Source organism: Lactuca serriola, chromosome 6 (genome assembly GCF_051521515.1).
Source record: "Lactuca serriola cultivar US96UC23 chromosome 6, Lser_US96UC23_V15, whole genome shotgun sequence".
NCBI classification, from domain to species: Eukaryota; Viridiplantae; Streptophyta; class Magnoliopsida; order Asterales; family Asteraceae; genus Lactuca; species Lactuca serriola.
This window is the reverse complement of record NC_136413.1, coordinates 83,602,624-83,624,133: the sequence shown is the minus strand read 5'-3', so window position 1 is coordinate 83,624,133 and position 21,510 is coordinate 83,602,624.

The following is a 21,510-nucleotide window of genomic DNA, read 5'->3' as shown; positions in this document are numbered from 1 at the left end:
CGACAATTACAGAAGGATATAAAATTCCAGTGTCAATATTATTAAAACCTTTACCATGTGTCATATACACATAATCGATAAGGTAAGTTAGACTAAATAGTCATATAGTCGGGTCTTGGTAGAAGGCTACTTTCAAAACAGTCGAGTCTTGGTAGAAGGCTAGATTTAAAAGTTAGGACCATAATGCTAATCTTATGATTCCTTGATGTATACACTATAGGATACATATATACTAATAGATTTCGACAGCTAATAGCATGTGTGCTCTTCGCTTCATTTCCTGTTCTCGTTGGAATGTGAGCTTGGAACGAGTTCACCCAATGTATTATCTACCCGAATCTATATATATTTATGCTAAGTATACATTAAGTCATCATAAGGGTACCAGGCATGGATCAGTTTATAGGACACAGAGTCAATGCACAACTTTTCTAGTATAAAGCATACTTTTCAAAGTCAGTACTTTTGGTAAACAAAACTAGAAATTTCCCAGATAAGGGCTTAATCCATTTTTAGTAAGCCAGTATACACTTAAAGACTTTAGGTGAATAACTCTATAAGACCTAAGTTTATACACCATGTTTATATATAAAACTAATACCCAATAGATAGTTAAATGTGTGTTTTCCGCCTTACCTCCTGTCCTCGTTGGGTTGTAGACTTAGGGCAGACTCACCCAATTAACTTTTTACCCGATATCAGATTATATATAGCAGTATAAACAAAGCTATTACAAAAGTAGTCACTGTGGTCAATATTTTACTATAAGAAATATAGGTTTTCTTAAAAGAACTTTTCATTAAATATAAAGGAACCATTAAAAATAACTCCATGAGTAACAAGTGAATACACCAGGGTTATATATGACAACGATATAACAACCAATTGAATGTGTGCTATCTGCCTTACTTTCTGTTCGCCGTTGGGTTATGAGCTTAGGGCAGATGCGCACAATCGATTATTTGTTTACTCTGAGTATATATGGCTTGTACTCACTTAGTACCCATAGAAGGGCTTGTAGTGTCATTTTACTTAACTTTTATTCAAGTAGGAAATATAGGATTTTCAAGAGGAACAGGCGAACCTTTCAAAACAGAACTTACAGCTTACATCACTTTTACATATACATTTTCCATAACGCTTTACATCTTACTCACATCAATTAAATCTTATGAACTCATTAGCTTAATTGCTGACAAACTCTTTCAAATAACTTGTATTCTCAGGAGACTATCAGACAGGTGCTCGTGCAAGGGATTCAAAAGATGGAGCATTATAGCTTCAAGTTTTATTTTGTTATTTGTTTATGACTTCTATGTTTTGTGAACACACAGATTGTAAACACATTCTTTCTAAATGAAATGGTTGTTCATTACTTGCTTACCATATACATATCTCATGATACTAAACATGACGTCCTCCGCCCCCGAACGTTTCCGCCGTTCCGGTTTTGGGGTGTGACACTGAAGTAGACTTAGCAGCTAGTGTCACAAAAATTATTGATGGAGATCACGTTATATCATGAAACATAGGAAACATCCTTGAAATTCATTGACTAGTACTGAATCGATACAAATCCCAAAGTTCTTCCCTTGCGATTGTCTTCAAACCTTACCAAAGGGCTATCCTTTTCAACAAAATCATTCAGGAGATAATTGCATCATGTCATATGTCTCGAGCAGCCACTATTTAGATACCAATCATGCTCTTTAACCTATAATATAAGATATAAATTTAGAGACCTTGGCCCATTTTTTAGTGGGTTTACTAAAAATATTAAAACACGAAGAAGGAAGACATTTTAAAGAATTATCCTTTTTGATTAAGTTTTCATTTCTTAAACGAAGATTGTCAGTTCTGTTAGCATTATCATCAAAAGTGCACTTCTTATCTTATAAGAAGTGTCTCCACAATGATAACATATCCTTATCCCATGTTTTTTATTTCTATTTTTCAGACATTTAGGTTTCCAATGAGATGAGACATTTTTGCGAAAATCATGAATTTTAGAACAAGTTATGGAGATAACAGATTTTTCAGAATGACAGGGTGTGGAGGAGACGTGTGATGTTGATTTACACAAAGATTCATCAGTGTAAAGAGAGTGGAAAGACTTAGTTTCATAGCTACTAATAGCACATTCTGGTGACTCACTAAGTATCTCATGTATGGAGTGAAACTCTCCATTAGATATGGTAAATTTAAGATACATTTCAATGGTTGGAGTGGGAATGTATAGGATGGGGTTACGAATGGTAGGATACATTTAGGGTTAGTAGTGCAATGTTTATCAATGAGAGACTGATTTATGAAAGAGAGACTGATGAGACTAGTTTTAAAATCTTCATTCATATCATTGACAGAAGAAAATTTTGATTTAGTGTCAATTAGTTTATAAATGTTACAAGCTTCATCAATCTTTCCACTAAGTATTTTCTCACACCGACCAGGAATCTGAGCATCTATTATTTTATTGAGCTTTAGATTAGAATGAGCCCAATTATTTATTATATTTGGAATTTTATTAGAATGTGCTTTAGCTCGATCCTTCTTCAGATGAATATTACTGTTTGTAAGGGATAAGTTGGTGGTTTTAATGTTGGTGAAAGAAAGATTCCTTTTATTGTCAGACAAGTTGTTCATAGGTGTGTCAATTTCTAGCGTAAGTACATGTTTTTCTTGATTAAACTTGGAGAGATGATGACACAAGTAATTAAACATCATGCACTTTTCGTTATCAGTGTAAGTAATGTACTTATTTACCTGATACACAGATGTTGAATCCCAGTCTAGATTTTTTGAGTCCTTCACAGCTTTGGCAAGATCATATTGAAAGGAGATAGCGCCTATTTCCTTATCTATGACATGATCTTCAATACCTTTATCCATACCTTATCATCATCATACACGTATTCTTAATCAGACGACTCTTCTTCAGACACCCAATTTTTCGCTTCAGCAACCAGCACTTAGACATCGATGTTATACCTTTTTAGAGAGGCCAATAGCTTCTTGTACTTTAATTCACAGTCTTCATCAGTTTCAACTTTCTTTAATTTGCAATCTCTAGCAAAATGATCAGTTACTCCATAGTTGAAACACTTGAAACATTTCTTCTTTGCATCCGTCTTTCTTTCAGTGTCATAACCTTTAGATGTTAATGAGTCAATATTTGATTGATATCTTTTAAACCCAGATGGTTTCTTGTCATTCTTGCTAATATAGCTTTTAAAAATCTAGGCTTCACCTTTAGATTCGTTAGAGAAGTCATGGTTGCTTTCTCGAGACTTCTTGGAATAGAAAGCAACAGAATTGTTTGATGAGTATCTCACATGATCTTAATCGTCAAAATCTTTGTTTCTTCATGATTATGAAGATTACCAAATAGAAAGGCTAAATCCATGGTTTCAATTTTTCACTATTCTTCAAAACATCAACATGATGTTTCAAACTATTGTTCATTGAATCAAGAAATTTAAACACGAGAGAGTTTCTAGTTTTGTTGATATTTAATCAACACATATCATTTAGCAAGCAATTGAAACAATTAAAGACACGGGTGAGGGTTTCATTCTTTTTTTCAAAGAATTACTTATATTATCGATTCAAACTATTTTTATTAAAAAAAACTTTACATCATCAATTCCCTCATACACTACAGTCAGCGTTTGCATCAACTCTTTGGCAGATCTTCAGTTTTGGACAAAGTGATAGATATCATAGGGTAGAGTGTTCCCTATAGTAGCACGATCCTTCACATAAAGAACAACAAGATGCTTGTCTTCATCGTCAAATTCATGGGCATGTTTTTTTTGACAATATCACCTTCTTTAACATTCTCCTTGATAGGTTGATACATAGGATCATGAGGACCATCATTGATGATGCTCAACATAGAGGAGTACATTGTTTCAAGTACCATCATTACTTTTGACTTCCACATTGTGAAATTCTTTTATTCAAATTGAGGTATTTTATGAAAGGGTGTGATTTTAGAATGATTTGATGAGGAAGAAAAAGACATTGTTAATCGAACAAGATGACCGACTCTAATACAAGATGTAGGATCCTTGATGAATAACGATTAACAACTAAGAAGATTAAAAGAACACAAAGAGATATCACAAAGGTTTTTCACTAATAAAAGGTTTTCACAAAGATATTGAGCACAAAGCTCTCTTGGGTTCGATGATCAAGCAATGATAAGAATCCGAGTATATAAAGAAAAGTAAAGACTTCATAAATCCCTACAAACCAGGGATACACCTAATCTCCATTATCAATAGAGTATATATGATATCCCTAACGTATAAGATCTATTAACTAACTAGGTATCTATCTATATATACATGATATTACATTTATATCGTTTACACACTGACATGGCATTATAGATCAAGCTTGACGATGGCGTTGGTGAGACGCTGACACTGATCAGAGTCGGCATGAAGGTTTTGCATTATCAGATTCTAAGTTTATCCTCGTAACCAACCTATAATGCAATCTAACAACATTCTCTATATCCGATACACAACTTGAGTGGCTCAAACTCTCTTCTATCAATATCCTGACACTTCTAAAAGGAACTAAATGACTATGACAAGTTCCTTTCCCAATGACATCCAATGTGAGGATAGCACATGTATCCCTAAAGACATAAACCTAGTGGTAACTTGCTCTGTGCTCCCCATCTGAACAATCTTTGAATTCTCCATGACCGTGGAGGACTCTGACGAGTCGTTAAGAAACGCAACAAGAAAACTTCCTCACCAAAAGCACTTCGATGGCATCCTACCTTCCTTATCTTGTGCTAAAACAAACCTTAACTAAAAGTCTTAAACACCTGATCTAAATATCCCTCTGACCCATTGTATTGAAACAATAAGATCGAATAGGCTGATAGTCTTCCAACCATAATATCCAGTTCTCCCCCACATAGGGTTCAAACCATCACCAATTGACGTCAGCAATCAGCAAATCCTCATAACAGATAGACAAATACATACCAACCTAAGATGATCCTTCAGATGATAAGCATCCAATCATAATGAAACTCTGAATCTCATATGGAGACCACAGAAATCCTCGCCAATATTACCGCCACTAAAAATTTAGAATACAATGCAGATACACAAGAAATAACTACGACAGTCCTGACATAAAAATCATAACTTCCTTCTCGACATAAGAAAAATTAGATGCTTCCTTCGAGGAACCTGATCTTCTCAAAATGAACCAAGCATTAGATTAGCGATATGGATTTCGTCGTGGCCAATGAACCAAATTTACAAACAAATCTCAAACACCCCTTTGCAGTAAGATAGAAATGATTCACAATGAAATGAAGTATACACCCTCGTGAAAGAGATTTATACGAGAATTCCCACCATTTATTTTTGAAGATAGATACGAATCTGATATCATTCCCCCTTGAACATAGGAGAATGGAAGAACATAAACTCGTTGTAGAGAACGATGTCCAGATCTATCAGCTGGCCCTCCATCCTCATGCTGCAATCATCCGGCCGATCATCACTACTTTGAACAAGGTCTTTGACACCTTATGATCCACTAACTTGTAGAGATCTATACCATTGAAGTTCAAATTTCCATGTGTCACACCCCGAAAACCGAAGGCGGAAACATTTCCGGGGTTGACTCCACGTTGAGTATCAATGCACATAGTAAGTAAAGTAAAACAACCATTACATTACATTAAGAAAAGTTTTACAGTTGTTTCAAAAGTATAGTTATACAGTTGTGATACATAGTATATGACAACAAAACGAGTGGGTCTTCAGAGTACTCCATCCTGAACAAAACGATCTTTGGGTACCTGTTCTAACGTTGACCTGAGAACACAAGCGGTTTGAAAATCAGCATAACACTGGTGAGTTCATAAGCAATTTTTGTTTGTGAAATGTTCATGTTTCCTTTCTGTTTCTGAAAATGTAACACACGCCAAGAAAATCCCACATTTTCTTAAAAAGGCTGGTTGGTTGTTTCACATTATGTAAAGTAAAGTTCTACACTAAAAACACGTTTACCCTTGTGAAAATGTACATTTAGGTTACCTGTTTTGTTATACTTATTTGGTTGTGTACCAAAGGATTCCTAGGAAAGTCCCATACTTTCCTGATGGTATGTTACCGTTTGTAAAAGATGTAAGGTTATCCAGTTTGTTACACTTTTCTAGTTATGTAAATGTTCCCCAAGAAAGCCCCATGCTTTCCTAATTGTTGGTTAACGTTTGTAAAAGACGTAAAAGATGTATTCTGGTTAGACTTGGTTATGTACAAGGTTTCCCAGGAAAGTCCCATACTTTCCTGAATGTTGGTTATCAATGTAAAAGACGTTTCTGAAACCTGGTTATTCTGTGAAGTGTATAAAGATGTTCATTATTACTATAAGAAAAAACTATTATCCTAATTGCGAGTTCCATAAGCATACGATAGACTGAACCTGTGGCAATAAGTAGTCCACATCCTTATGACTTTCGTCACCCTTGAACCATTTCGGTTCGGCTGTAGCTAGTAGCCAGGTGTGGGGTAGTCAGCCCCATATAGATCTATACACTCAAGTCACGCTCTCTAAATCCCAGAGATTCTGGTTATGGGTGTAGTCCTGCACTCGCGTATCTTTGTGGAGTGTTCGCCGAGGACGTGTCTCCAATCATACAGGAATAACAAATTTACTAGTAATAATATGATAGTCCTCCACTCATGTATCTCTGTGGAGTGTTACCGAGGACAAATAGTGTACAAGTTTCATGTTCATATGTTCTAATGTCATGCTTTTTACTGATAAAATGTGAAGTATATAAAACATAACAGTTTATAAACCCATTTCACAAATAATATGTTTTACGTGATCTGCATGTTCAAACGGTTATTAGTTGTATCAATCAGTGTTAAAAGCATATAAAATGTGAAACACACACACGAAAATAAGTTCTGAGTACAAGAAATCCCTTGTACTTTACTTGTGTTCCCCCCTGAAAACAGTGAAAAACAGTGAAAAAGGGTAGGGGTATGAACTCACCAGACGAGGAAATGCGACGGTTTCGGACACTAGATGTGGGTTCGGGGCTTGATTACTCGCGATGTCCCTATGTAAAATGAAATAATGTCCATATATATTTAATTAGATTTATATTCACTAATGATATGGAACATTACACTCCAACGAGGTTAAACACCTCAAAACGAGCGTTTGGAGTGACCCGGGTGACATCTATGGACGTGATATGATACTAGGGACTTGGGATTTGAGTTTACTCCCCAAGAGTAAACATTTGAGGGAGTTTACATCCACATAACACACACATACATGAGTTCACGGCCGTGAACTCATGTTGGTGTAATCTTGAGTGTTTAATGGCTTGTTTGGACTTGGGGATTTATGGAATGAACTTCTAAAATGCCTTGGAATGATTTAATGGGACTTATACCAATTAAAAGGGAGTTCACGGCTGTAAACTTGGAGTTTACGGCCGTAAACTCTCCCATGGTCAAGAATAATTTTTTTGAAGCACTTAGAGCAATCACATGTGATTCTAGTAATTTTTCCAAGCCTTGGGATTGTTAAAGGGCATCATTTGGCACTCTTTTATGAGTTTACAGCCTAAGAGTATGTGCCATGGCCGTAAACTCTTGTATGATGCATTTTTTTATGTTTAAGGCCCCCAAACTAATTTTAGATGGTTCTAGGATTTACCACAAGGCTATTGGTTAAGTTTCAAGGCATTTTGACATGTTAAAAGGTGTTTACTCCCCATGTTTGAGGGGTTTACGGCCCAAGAATAAGCCTTGGCCGTAAACTCCTATTTACCCCTCAAAATTCATGATTTAAGTGTTTCAAGTCCCGATTTGTAATCCTCAAAGTCATATCTAAGTCCCAACATTTATTTGGAAGGGTTAAATGGATCTAAAACCCCATATTGATGTGTTTACGGCCCAAGCATGTGCCTTGGCCGTAAACACTTGTTTCAAGTCCCAATTTCAAGTCTAAAGAGGTTAGATAACAAGTTAGGGATGTTACCTCTTTGATTTGGAGCCTTAAATCTTTGTTTTTGGACCTTGATTATGGATGAGGAGAGAGGTTGGAGAGTGATTAAGGAAAGATGTCCAAAAGCTTCAAATGGAAGCTTTGAGTCCTTTATATAAGTGTTCAGGAATTGGACACGACGAAATTCTACCCGATACCGGCGTTAGGCGGGGCTTTTGGTCGCACTCAACCAAATTGCCGTAACCCGATATGGTCGATTATAGAATTATTCTGATAACTATTATGGGGTGTTAGAATGATTTCAAATGGCATTAAGACACCCATTAAGTCATTTTAGATCAATACAAGTTAATGACTTAATTAAACGGCAAAATCGGAAACGGATTTGGAAACGGCGTTTGGTTGTTCGAATTGGATTACAATTTGAGTTACAAGAAGTGATATGGAATTTTGGGTTATTACATTATCCCCCCGTTAGAGGGAATTTCGTCCCGAAATTCAAGACAAGATACAAGACAAGATACAAATGATGGATCTGGAAAGAGTTGCGGATACTTCTGTTTCATCAAGTCTTCCCGCTCCCAAGTGAACTCCAGTCCTCGCTTGGCATTCCAGCGAACCTTCACTAATGGGATGCGACTTTGTTTCGTACGTTTGACTTCTCGATCCATGATTTCGATCGGTTCCTCCACGAAGTTGAGGTTTTCATCGATCTCGATCTCGTCTAAAGGAATCACTAGGGTTTCATCGGATAGGCACTTCTTGAGATTTGAAACATGGAATACGGGATGGATGTTACTGAGTTCGCGAGGTAAACGAAGCTTATAGGCTACCGGACCGACCCTGGCGAGGATCTCGAAAGGTCCAATGTACCTCGGATTAAGTTTCCTACGCTTACCAAAGCATACAGTGCCTTTCCAGGGCGAGACCTTCAACAGAACACGGTCTCCAACCTAGAATTGCAGTGGTTTCCAACGGTTATCAGCGTAACTCTTCTGGCGATCGCATGAAGCTTTCAGTCGTTCTCAGATTTGGATGATCTTCTTGGTGGTTTCACGGATGATTTCAGGACCAGTGAGAGCACTGTCGGGGACTCGACTCTTGGCTAACTGTGTATCCCCCACCTCGGCCCATCACAGAGGGGATCTGCACTTGCGACCGTATAGGGCTTCAAACGGAGCAGCCCTAATGCTGGTGTGGTAACTGTTGTTGTAAGAGAACTCGATCAAAGGTAGATGTGTGTCCCACGACTTTCCAAAGTCAATGACACATGCCCTAAGCATATCCTCCAAGGTTTGCATTGTTCTCTCACTTTGTCCATCGGTATGAGGATGATACGCAGTGCTCATGTCTAGATTGGTTCCAAGAGCTTTTTGGAGGGACTGCCAAAATCGGGAGGTAAACCTGCTATCTCGATCAGAGATAATGGACGTAGGTACACCGTGCAGTCAGACTACCTCTTGGATGTAAATCTGCGCGAGTCTTTCCATCTTGTATGATTCTTTGATTGGAATGAAGTGAGCGGACTTTGTTAAACGATCAACAATTACCCAAATGGTATCGTACCCACTCGGACACTTGGGTAGTTTGGTGATGAAATCCATGGTATTCATCTCCCATTTCCATTCGGGTATCTCAGGTTGCTGGAGCAGACCCGAGGGTTTCTGGTGTTCAACTTTAACCTTGGCGCAAGTCAGACACTTGCCCACGAACGCAGCTATCTCAGCTTTCATGTTTGGCCACCAGTATTGTTTCTTGAGATCCAGGTACATCTTGTCCGAACCCGGGTGAACGGAGTATCTGGTTCTGTGCGCTTCCTCCATAACTATCTCTCTGAATCCTCCGAACTTGGGAATCCAGATCCGATCCATGAAACAATGGACTCCGTTGCCTCTGATCTCAAGTTTCTTTTCCATTCCTCTTAAGGCTTCACTCGACATGTTCTCGGATTTGAGGGCTTCTAACTGGGCTTCTCGGATTTGTATGGGTAAGTTGGAATGGATGGTCATCGTCTGGTTCTTCACTTTGCGGCCTGAGCTCTCCTTTCGGCTAAGGGCATCTGGTACCACATTGGCCTTGCTGGGATGGTAACGAATTTCACACTCATAATCACTGAGTAGTTCTACCCATCTCCATTGTCTCATGTTCAAGTCTTTCTGGTCAAAGATGTGTTGCAGACTCTTGTGATCAGTGAAGATCGTGCACTTGGTTCCGTAGAGGTAATGTCTCCAAATCTTCAATGCAAGGACTACGACTCCTAGGTCCAAGTCGTGTGTGGTATAGTTGACCTCGTGTGCTTTCAACTGTCTAGAGGCATAAGCAATCACCTTTCCTCTTTGCATAAGCACACAGCCTAAGCCTTGAGTAGACGCATCACAGTAGACAACGAAGTCCTCTATCCCTTCGGGTAGGGACAGAACAGGCACGCTGCATAAGACTTTCTTCAACGTCTCGAACGCGGTTTCTTGCTTATCACTCCAACAAAAGGGTACACCTTTCTGTGTTAGAGTGGTTAGGGGTTTGGCGATCCTGGAAAAGTTCTGGATAAATCTCTGATAATAGCCAGCGAGACCCTAGAATTGCCGGATTTCTGTGGGTGTCTTCGGTGCTGACCAATTCTCTATCGCCTTTATCTTGGAAGGATCGACATGAATACCCTCCTCGCTTACTACATGACCGACGAAAGTTACCTTCCGAATCCAGAACTCGCATTTGGAAAATTTCGCGTACAACTTCTCGGATCGAAGGGTTTCCAACACTAGCCTCAAGTGTTGTTTGTGGTCTTCTTCGCTTCGGGAATAGACGAGTATGTCATCAATGAACACAATGACAAACTTGTCCAGATAAGGACGACATACCCGGTTCATCAGGTCCATGAACATCGTCGGTGCGTTGGTTAGACCAAAGGGCATCACTACGAACTCGTAGTGTCCATATCAAGTCCTGAAAGCTGTTTTGGAAACATCACTCTCATGAACTCGTAGCTGATGGTACCCTGATCGAAGGTCTATCTTGGAGAAGTAACTGGCTCCCTGGAGTTGATCGAAGAGGTTATCTATTCGCGGAAGAGGATATCGGTTTTTGACAGTCAACTTGTTCAGCTCGCGATAATCGATACACATCCGAAAGGACCCATCTTTCTTCTTGACAAATAGTACCGGAGCTCCCCAGGGTGAGGAACTCAGTCTAATGAATCCTTTATTGAGCAACTCATTGAGTTGACTAGATAACTCCTGCATTTTTGCCGGAGCTAAGCGATACGGAGACTTCGCTACGGGGGTAGCTCCAGGAATTAGGTCAATACGGAACTCGACCTGACGCTCAGGAGGAATTCCTGGAAGCTCTTCAGGAAACACATCAGGAAAGTTACAGACTTCGGGGATGCTCGCGAGGTCTTTAACTTCCTGTTTCTCGTTGATTACATGGGCCAAGAATGCAATGCACTTCTTTCGCAGGAGCTTTTGAGCTTTGATGTTGGAAATGATATGAAGGTTGGAACTGAGTTTATCGCCATAGATTACAAGAGTTTGACCCGAGGGAAGGTTGAGACGGATAGCTTTTTCGAAACAAAGGATATCTGCATGATTGGGACTCAACCAATCCATGCCAATGATGACATCAAAGCTCTTTATGGAAACTGGCATAAGATCGATAGGAAATGAATGGTCATTCAAGGTAAGGATACAACCTACGAATATCTCGTTAGCGCTTTCTTTCTCACCATTAGCCATCTCGACGGTAAACGTTTCAGTTAAAGGTTGGGGATTTTGTTTTAGGTTATGTTTGAATGAATCACTAACAAAGCTTCTTTCAGCACCCGAATCGAAAAGAATACTAGCATACGAGTTGTCAAGAAGGAACGTACCTGAAACAACAGTGGGATCGACGACTGCTTCCTCCCGTCCTATGGATAGGACTCTCCCGGTGTTATCGGCTGTAGACTTCTGGGGGCAGTTCCTTTTAAAGTGCCCAGCTTCACCATAATTGTAGCAGGCTTGACCAACTCCTGCTCCCGAAGATTGATTGGCCGATTGGGCCGGAGCTTTGCAGAATCGGACGGTGTGCCCCTTCTTATCACAATTGGTACACGACAGTTCTCGGCAGGGGCCAGGGTTGTGGTGATACTTGCACTTGTCACAGAGGGGAAGATTACCAGCATACCGGCTGGTAGGAGTTGGAGCTATGGATCCCACAACAGATGCAGCAGCAAAGGGGGTAGTAGCAGTATGGACTGCTACAGTTTGTTGTCTCTTGGAGGATCCTTGGGAAGATTGACCCTTCTTCTTCTTCCAGAACTTTCTCTTCTCACCACTACTTTTAGTTGACTCAGGAGCGGTGGTGGTTTCCTCGACATCATCGCTATGATCAATTAGGGTTTGGGCTAAAGTCTTAGCACTATCATATGTATCCGGACGAGCAGCTAATACATGACCCTTTGTTGGATGGGTTAACCCCCAAATGAACCTCTCGATCTTTTTACTTTCAGGAGTGACTAGCCCAGGGCAGAGAAGTGCGAGATCATTGAATCAGGAAGTGTATGCAGCAATGTCGGAACCTTTCATCTTCAGGTTCCGGAGTTCGTGCTCTAGTTTCTGCATTTCGCCACGGGGACAGTATTCGGCTATCAAAAGTTCTTTCATGGCATCCCAGTCCATGGCGTTGGCTACGGGTAGGGTCAAGGATTTGACTCGGCCGTTCCACCAAGTCAAAGCTTTATCGAGGAAGGTACAGGCTGCAAATTTAACCTTGTCGGACTCAGCACAGGCACAGATTTCGAAAATGGATTCGATTTTCTCGAACCATCGGGATAAGGAAATGACACCTCTAGTGCCATCGAAGGATGTTGGTTTTGCATTCATGAAATCCTTATAGGAACCCTCCTTTCGGTGTCCCTGATCACTTTCTTGGTCCTGAGTTTGAGTACCACCTCCTGAACCACGGGTGTTTAATTGGGACATAGCAGCTGCCACCGCGGCGGTAACAGCTGCCTGAAATACCACGGGGTCAATTTCAGGAGGAGGTGGTGGCAGAGGGTTGTTGGTCTTTGAGCTGGGTCTCTTTCTGGGAGGTATCTTGATCTAATAACATCAAGAAAGAGAGGATGATAAGTCCTCTGAATTGAATCGAGAGATATGACAGATATTTATTCCAAATAAGCGATAAAGCAGGAAAGAGTTATCAAAGCAGGTAAACTATCGCTAATGGAATGATCAAGGATCTATACGTGAACGAGGATTCTTACAAAGAATTGGCTCGAGAAATACTCCCATAGTATTTCATGATTCGTTACTACACTGGCACGATGTTTGTGGTATTAAGGTAAGTTTTTAGGCATGCCGCATACCACAGTCACTCCCAAGCACATGTTGGCCGTGTCTCGAATGAATATAGTTGGCCAGGCTATATTGATCCTAGACACGACTACATAACTGCCCAGGTTTAACCATAGTACACAACACCCATTTACTTATGTTTTGTTCTACTTGTAGTTACGGATCTCGACGGCTCGGTATACTTATATACTTTTGAAAATACTTATAGTTTGAAGATACTTTTATTTCAGAGCACTTAGGCCCTTTAGTGTTTATAGTTTTATACCATGTAAGGTTTGGTATACTTTATTCACTATAAACAAGGGCTCTGATACCAATCTGTCACACCCCGAAAACCGAAGGCGGAAACATTTCTGGGGTTAACTCCACGTTGAGTATCAAATCCAATGCACATAGTAAGTAAAGTAAAACAACCATTACATTACATTAAGAAAAGTTTTACAATTGTTTCAAAAGTACAGTTATACAGTTGTGATACATAGTATATGATAACAAAACGAGCGGGTCTTCGGAGTACTCCATCCTGAACAAAACTATCTTCGGGTACCTATTCTATCGTTGACCTGAGAACACAAGCGGTTTGAAAATCAGCATAACGCTAGTGAGTTCATAAGCGGTTTTTGTTTGTGAAATGTTCATGTTTCCTTTCTGTTTCTGAAAATGTAACACACGCCAAGAAAATCCCACATTTTCTTAAAAAGGTTGGTTGGTTGTTTCACACTATGTAAAGTAAAGTTCTACAATGAAAAAACGTTTACCCTTGTGAAAATGTACATTTAGGTTACCTGTTTTGTTATACTTATTTGGTTGTGTACCAAAGGATTCCCAGGAAAGTCCCATACTTTCCTGATGGTATGTTACCGTTTGTAAAAGATGTAAGGTTATCCAGTTTGTTACACTTTTCTATTTATGTAAATGTTCCCCAGGAAAGCCCCATGCTTTCCTGATTGTTGGTTACCGTTTGTAAAAGATGTAAAAGATATATTCTGGTTAGACCTGGTTATGTACAAGGTTTCCCAGGAAAGTCCCATACTTTCCTAAATGTAGGTTATCAATGTAAAAGATGTTTCTGAAACCTGGTTATTCTGTGAAGTGTATAAAGATGTTCATTATTACTATAAGTAAATCTCTGTTATCCTAATTGCGAGTTCCATAACCATACGATAGACTGAACCTGTGGCAATAAGTAGTCACCATCCTTATGACTTTCGTCACCCTTGAACCATTTCGGTTCGGCTGTAGCTAGCAGCCAGGTGTGGGGTAGTCAGCCCCGTATAGATCTATACACTCAAGTCACGCTCTCTAAATCCCAGAGATTCTGGTTACGGGTGTAGTCCTCCACTCGCGTATCTCTATGGAGTGTTCGCCGAGGACGTGTCACCAATCATACAGGAATAACAAATTTACTAGTAATAATATGATAGTCCTCCACTCGCGTATCTCTGTGGAGTGTTACCGAGGACAAACAATGTACAAGTTTCATGTTCATATGTTCTAATGTCATGCTTTTAACTGATAAAATGTGGAAAACCATTTGTGAAGTATATAAAACATAACAGTTTATAAACCCATTTCACAAATAATATGTTTTACGTGATCTGCATGTTCAAACGGTTATTAGTTGTATCAATCAGTGTTAAAAGCATATAAAATGTGAAACACACACACGAAAATAAGTTTTGAGTACAAGAAATCCCTTGTACTTTACTTGTGTTCCCCCCTGAAAACAGTGAAAAACAGTGAAAAAGGGTAGGGGTATGAACTCACCAGACGAGGAAATGCGACGGTTTCGGACACTAGACGTGGGTTCGGGGCTTGATTACTCGCGATGTCCCTATGTAAAATGAAATAATGTCCATATATATTTAATTGGATTTATATTCACTAATGATATGGAACATTACACTCCAACGAGGTTAAACACCTCCAAACGAGCGTTTAGAGTGACCCGGGTGACATCTACGGACGTGATATGATACTAGGGACTTGGGATTTGAGTTTACTCCCCAAGAGTAAACATTTAAGGGAGTTTACATCCACATAACACACACATACATGATTTCACGGCCGTGAACTCATGTTGGTGTAATCTTGGGTGTTTAATGGCTTGTTTGGACTTGGGGATTTATGGAATGAATTTCTAAAATGCCTTGGAATGATTTAATGGGACTTATACCAATTAAAAGGGAGTTCACGGCTGTAAACTTGGAGTTTACGGCCGTAAACTCTCCCATGGTCAAGAATAATTTTTTTGAAGCACTTAGAGCAATCACATGTGATCCTAGTAATTTTTCCGAGCCTTGGGATGGTTTAAGGGCATCATTTGGCATACTTTTATGAGTTTACAGCCTAAGAGTATGTGCCATGGCCATAAACTCTTGTATGATGCATTTTGTTTATGTTTAAGGCCCCCAAAATAATTTTAGATGGTTCTAGGATTTACCACAAGGCTATTGGTTAAGTTTCAAGGCATTTTGACATGTTAAAAGGTGTTTACTCCCCATGTTTGAGGGGTTTATGGCCCAAGAATAAGCCTTGGCCGTAAACTCCTATTTACCCCTCAAAATTCATGATTTAAGTGTTTCAAGTCCCGATTTGTAATCCTCAAAGTCATATCTAAGTCCCAACATTTATTTAGAAGGGTTAAATGGATCTAAAACCCCATATTTATGTGTTTACGGCCCAAGCATGTTCCTTGGCCGTAAACACTTGTTCCAGGTCCTAAATCCTTGTTTAAACATCAATTTGAAGTCTAAAGAGGTTAGATAACAAGTTAGGGATGTTACCTCTTTGATTTGGAGCCTTAAATCGTTGTTTTTGGACCTTGATTATGGATTAGGAGAGAGGTTGGAGAGTGATTAAGGAAAGATGTCCAAAAGCTTCAAATGGAAGCTTTGAGTCCTTTATATAGTGTTCGGGAATTGGACACGGCGGAATTCTACCCGATACCAGCGTTAGGCGGGGCTTTTGGTCGCACTCGACCAAATTGCCGTAACCCGATATGGTCGATTCTAGAATTATTCTGATAACTATTACGGGGTGTTAGAATGATTTCAAATGGCATTAAGACACCCATTAAGTCATTTTAGATCAATACAAGTTAATGACTTAATTAAACGGCGAAATCGGAAACGGATTTGGAAACGGCGTTTGGTTGTTCGAATTAGATTAAAATTTGAGTTACAAGAAGTGATATGGAATTTCAGGTTATTACATTATCCCCCCGTTAGAGGGAATTTCGTCCCGGAATTCAAGACAAGATACAAGACAAGATACAAATCATGGATCTGGAAAGAGTTGCGGATACTTCTGTTTCATCAAGTCTTCCCGCTCCCAAGTGAACTCCAGTCCCCGCTTGGCATTCCAGCGAACCTTCACTAATGGGATGCGACTTTGTTTCATACGTTTGACTTCTCGATCCATGATTTCGATCGGTTCCTCCACGAAGTTGAGGTTTTCATCGATCTCGATCTCGTCTAAAGGAATCACTAGGGTTTCATCGGATAGGCACTTCTTGAGATTTGAAACATGGAATACGGATGGATGTTACTGAGTTCGCGAGGTAAACGAAGCTTATAGGCTACCGGACCAACCCTGGCGAGGATCTCGAAAGGTCCAATGTGCCTCGGATTAAGTTTCCCACGCTTACCAAAGCGTACAGTGCCTTTCCAGGGCGAGACCTTCAACAGAACACGGTCTCTAACCTGGAATTCCAGTGGTTTCCGACGGTTATCAGCGTAACTCTTCTGGCGATCGCGTGAAGCTTTCAGTTGTTCTCAGATTTGGATGATCTTCTTGGTGGTTTCACGGATGATTTCGGGACCAGTGAGAGCACTGTCGGGGACTCGACTCTTGGCTAACTGTGTATCCCCCACCTCGGCCCATCACAGAGGGGATCTGCACTTGCGACCGTATAGGGCTTCAAACGGAGCAGCCCTAATGCTTGTGTGGTAACTGTTGTTGTAAGAGAACTCGATCAAAGGTAGATGTGTGTCCCACGACTTTCCAAAGTCAATGACACATGCCCTAAGCATATCCACCAGGGTTTGCATTGTTCTCTCAATTTGTCCATCGGTCTGAGGATGATACGCAGTGCTCATGTCTAGATTGGTTCCAAGAGCTTTCTGGAGGGACTACCAAAATCGGGAGGTAAACCTGCTATCTCGATCAGAGAAAATGGACGTAGGTACACCGTGCAGTCAGACTACCTCTTGGATGTAAATCCGCACGAGTCTTTCGGGTTATTACACCATGACCACTAAGTACGAAACAAATACCATTCTCATCGTCATCCTTGACAACCATAATTGAAATACCGATAAATACGAAAACTCATTGCAACAAATCATGGTATAAAACCGTTCTATCTATCCTTAACCAACTCCTTAGAATCTGTAAGATTTTTGTCAATTCGAATATGGATCATATGCTTCTAGTAGTACAAGCCCAATACTACCTTCAACACCTATCCGTAATTTCCTCAAGAATCATCTCAAATCCTCTAAGTCACCCCACTACAGAAACTCTCATAAGTCCTCTACTAAACAACATACATAACTTACTACAAACCTTGCTAGGCTCTCCTAGGAATCCTCCTCTCACTTGCTTCCGTATTACTAGGAATCTCTACCAACAATCCTGGTGACTCATACACGCAAATTGTACACAATACATGAACAAAAAGATTGATGATTAAATGATTATATTCTAAGCCCACAACCAACAAGGAATAAGGAATAAGGCAAAATCAAAATTTTTAAGGCTATATAATCCTAATCGTGTACAACTCTAAGATATAAATTTAGCAATTAACGTTATCAATCTAGATATTAAATAGCACATAACAAACAATTCCCAAGGATAAGGCATCACAGATGTCAGGCAATTCTATCATACAATTCCTGAAGGAATCTAGATCCTTTGTCCTATCCAAGAATGCGGCTCACATAATAGCATACTAAAGCCTAACATCCATGTATGGATATTTAGGGAATCGGTTACTTGAGCTCCGTTGAATACATGCATCACAACCTATTCTTTATAAAAATCTTTTCTTTTTAGAAAACATTCACAAATCCCCAGTTTGAGTCTACACACACCAGAAAAAACATTTAGCTCCCTAATTCTTTGTCGTATCCTTTTTTTTCTTTATACTTTTCTCGTTAGAGGTTCAAAACTACATATGAAATCGGAAGTAACTGGAAAATATTTAAACATGCAATTTTAATCATAAAGCTTAGTGAGTTCTTCAAAATAAAATATACCATACATAACGTAATGGGTGTGTTTCAACCACAAGTGAATGCTATAGGCCAAATCATAGTCTTACCACCACTTCCTGACATGGGCTAAATATAATATGCCAAAAATTATAAAGAGATTTTTTTAAAATTTAAAATATAATAACCAATTAAAATCATTGTTTCAAAAACCATTAAGTAACATTCAATTGATTAAAACCATACATTATCATAGTTAAGTTTACAAAACTGTGAAATGAACCTTTTCGATGCATATGTACAGTCCCACCGAGCTCTTCTCAAGAATGACCTACAAAATGTTTAATCCAAAACTTTATGCATAAAGATTTGTGAGTTACCTATTATACCACATATTCAGTCATACATACAATGGATCCAAACAAGGTCTCAACTCTAGCACTGAGCAATCAAATATCCTATCCACATACATATATCATGTGTAACGGGCCTAACGTTGGGATTATACTGGACTAGCGATGAGTCTATTTCCACATGCTGAAACCTGGTTTTAAATATAATTGTTGTGTTCCAAGAACAATCTTCTGTATCAGTGTTATGATCCAACCATACTCTTTCCTATCAGTCTTTTGATCGAACCATAGTCTTTCCTATCAGTGTTGTGATGCAACCAAAATCTTTCCTTATTAGTGATGTGATCCAAACACAGTCTTTCATATTAATTACCAGGAACCAGATCTTGGTCTTTCATATAATTCATAAAGTCATATATAGTAAGAGATTAGATAGAAAGTCGAATGATGACCCACCCGAGAGCGAAGAATCAGATAAGAGCATCACAATCAGGTATTAGACATTAAGTTCATAGGCTATCCAACCTAAAATACATTTAAATGTGGCTATCACTATCACATAATAGTTTAACAAAAACATAAAGCAAAATACTAGTATATCCCTACCCTTAGCAACTGGCATTCCCTAGTTACACTGCCATTGACCACTTCTCAATTATTTCCTTTGCTAGTCCTGATAACTGGTTTACTCCAGTTACCCTAACCAAATATAACTCTTAACATTACCATATGATCAACAGGCAAGACACTACCAGTCTAGCATGTCAAGACACCAAGTATGCTAAACTACACATGCATACAAAGGAGTTATACTAGCAGCTAACATACTTGTGCTACAAGAACATATCTATCCTACCTTTCAAAGAATATACAATGTGGTATGTGTCATAGTGATAAACTCACCTGGACTACAAAACCGAAGAAGCACAGCTACACTCTTAGTCCTTATAGTGCACAATCCCGTAACCGATTAATCACCTAAAGAGATAAATCCTTAATCAGTAACACAAATCCTCGAAGTTTGACCCTAATTCAAACTGGTCAAATATGAATGGTCAAAGTTCCAAATGATCAATAGTCAACTTAGTCAAAGTCAATGTCACATCGTGAGCATTCCTTGGTCATGTCGTGGGGAGGCAAAGAGAAAACAATCACGATTTTGGGCACCGCCACATCATGATAAATCCTATATGACATCGTAACTTGTGTTTAGAAAGCCAAAATTTTTTTAAGTGCTTAATTCTTTCAGACCAAGGCCCATAACTTCATATCTACTTCCTTTCACTGACATAATGGATAAAGTTTCCAACTTTATCCATTAGGACTCCATTCCAGAGCTAGATCTAGAAACCTAAGTCCATTTAAGCCCTTAGTATGACTCTAACTTGATCAAGGACCTAAAATAACTCCAAACATGACTCTTTTCTCATTCTCAAAAACCTAAGGACCATTAGATAGTCATGACAATCTCTGGAGTTCCTCAAACTCCAATATCCTTCGCAGAAGGGAATAAAAACATCTAAAAGACTCCAAACCTGAAACAATAAGAACAGGGATCAAGATGTGAATTTTATACCTTCAAAAACTCCAAAATATGAAGGGAATAAGGGATGAAAACTAGCTCCTTGCTTCCTTACACCACAATGATCTTCCTTCTTCTTCAATTTTCATCATAATCCAAGAACAAGGCAACAAATCAATCAAACAACTTCACAAACATGAAATCAGGCTACAGTTTCATTGAGGGAGGTTGGAGGCTAAAAAAGGTGCCCTAGTTCATGATTTAATGACTTCAAATATAGAGGAAACCCTAAAAATCATGGGCTTGTGCTTTAATTATTGTCATGTTGTGAAACACCATTTGTCGTGTCTTGACAACCATTCCAATCACACGGTCTATAATTCTCATGGCACGTTGTGACATCCTTCATGTCATGTCGTGGCATATAGTTTTTCCTCAAAAGCCATGCCTTTGACTCCTATATACCATCCAGTGATCCCATCTAGGAAACCGCTATTACAAGTCTTCCCATTTAAGTTCGATTTCATCCTCGAAATGAGTCATTTCCAAGAATTTGCTAAAGACCTTCCGAACCCCTTTTGGGTTTATGTAAGCCCACTACCTTTTACTCATGATGACGCCACTCTAAATGTTGGTAGTTGATATCACTGAAACATGCACTCCTCAAGCCAACCACAAAAGCAAAATTAAACGAAAATTCCAAAGGTAGAAGCTTAACAAATGCGACCATGGATTAACACCCTGACCGACTATCCTTTTTCCGAAATTGATGTCGATTCAATCCCTAGAAAGGAACATATGCCCCTTGAATAAAAAATTATGTAACAACTAATTAACAATGACGAGACCTACTTCCTCTTCTGGGTCTAAAAGCTTCAAAACCATGCTTGACTTCTAGACAGATATAGCCAATAGAATCTCAATCATGCTAACCAAGGCTTACATATCTGATTCGACGATTATACGACATTTGGAACATTGCATCCAACCAACCTTGGGAGAAGCTAACTCTCACACTAATCTCAAAGACTTTTAGGTTGTTCACGACAACTTGATGAATAAACCCATCCTATATT